The sequence below is a fragment of the Cebus imitator genome, unplaced genomic scaffold, assembly GCF_001604975.1.
Source record: "Cebus imitator isolate Cc_AM_T3 unplaced genomic scaffold, Cebus_imitator-1.0 Scaffold41, whole genome shotgun sequence".
NCBI classification, from domain to species: Eukaryota; Metazoa; Chordata; class Mammalia; order Primates; family Cebidae; genus Cebus; species Cebus imitator.
In genome coordinates, this window is record NW_016107356.1 from 7045108 (window position 1) to 7046838 (window position 1731).

The following is a 1731-nucleotide window of genomic DNA, read 5'->3' on the forward strand; positions in this document are numbered from 1 at the left end:
AAAAAAAAAAAAAAAAAAAGAAAAAAAAAAAAAGAAAACGTGGTCTCCACACGCAAGGGAGCGTTATTCAGCCTGAAAAAGAAAAGCAATCCTGACCTGCACTACAATATGGATGAACCTTCTGGCCATTATGCTGAGTGAAATAAATCAGCCAAGAAAGGCAAATACTCATGGATTCCACTTATATGAGGTACCTGTAATAGCCAAACACGTGAGGACAGAAAAAATGGTGGCTGCCAGGGCTTCGCAAAGGGGAAAGTGGGGAGTTACTGTTGAAGAGCTTCATCTGTGCAAGATGAAGGGTTCCCTGGGTAGATGGTGGTGATGGAAGCCCCGCGGCATTGACCTACGGAATGCAGCTCATCCCTGCACTTCGAATGCTAAAGATGCTACATTCTATGTTATGTATATTTTACCGCAATTGTAAAAAATAAAAATAAAAAAGTTTTGGCTAGGCATGGTAGCTCACACCTGTAATCTCAGCACTTTAGGAGGTGGAGGCGGGCCCTGTGTGCTTTTAAAACCGCGTTCTGCATTGGTAGATCAAATCTGGTATCTTATCGTTGCAACGTGGCCCGTTACTGTTCTTTGCCTCCTTCTAGCCATCTCCCATTAATTCCCCCTCTTAAGTGTTTGTCTTTAATTAGATTTCATTATTGTTATTCAGATCTTTAAAAAAAATGTGAAAACACTTTAATTCCTGAAGTTCTTCGATTTTTTAACATCCATCACGGTAATTTAAATTATATAAAGTAACTACCCCTGCGAGTCCAGGCCCGCGGCCCTCCAGCGCCTTCGGTGTTCTGTCGCAGTGCACTACACATGAAACCACTTTCCTCCCACCCTGGCCGAGCGCTGGTGACGGTGGCAGCGGCGCTCCAGCGACTTCCGCGGCTCAGGCTCGCCCGGGGAAGTGTCCCCAGGGTCGGGCAAGGTCGCTCCTGCCGCTCGGGAGGCGGTTTCTAACCCTGGCTGGGGCTAACAGAAGGAGAAGCCCGCCGCTCCTGGCTTGATTAAAAACCAGCATTCTTTCTAAGGCCACCATCGTTGGGAAGGGTGCGCTCATAGTACTCCTCTTGCTCAGTCCCCTCCCTGGCCTTCCGTCGCCTGGAAGCGTCGCCGAGTCCCACTCCACCCGCTTCGTCTAGGGTTCGAGCCCTGGCGTCGGGGCGCCTGACCAGAACCGAAGGCAGGGCTGGTCCACGCAGGTCGGAGGATTAGACAGATGTCCACCAAACCCCGCCGCCGCTCTAAGGCGGTGGAAGCAATATTTTCCAGAAACCCAGGGAACTCGATGCTCGCGCAGGACCAAAGCTCCAGGCCAAGGGGGACCACAGAGGGACGGAGAAGCCAGGACTCCTCAACATCCCACATCCGTCAGGGGAGGCCCAGTGGGTGATCACGGGTCTCCCAAGTCCCGGAGAGAGAGCGCCGGACGAAAACGCCCCGCGCCCCTCGCCCCTCGGGCCTCGCTGTCCTCTCCCGGCATCCAGGGTCACTTCCCGCGCTCTCGAGCCCGAGCTGGCGGCTCCAGCCCCCGGTGCCTCCCTCCTCTGGTCGCCCCTTCCCTGGTGCCCCCTCCCTGGCTTTTCTTTGTCCAGTCCCCACCCCTGCCCGAGCCTACCGGACTCCCCTCCTTGACACTCGGGCCCCCTCCTCGAGATTTTCTCGTCTCCTGCCCATCCCCAGCTCCCTGGTCCCCTCCTGGAACTTCACTGGTCTCCTCCGCTC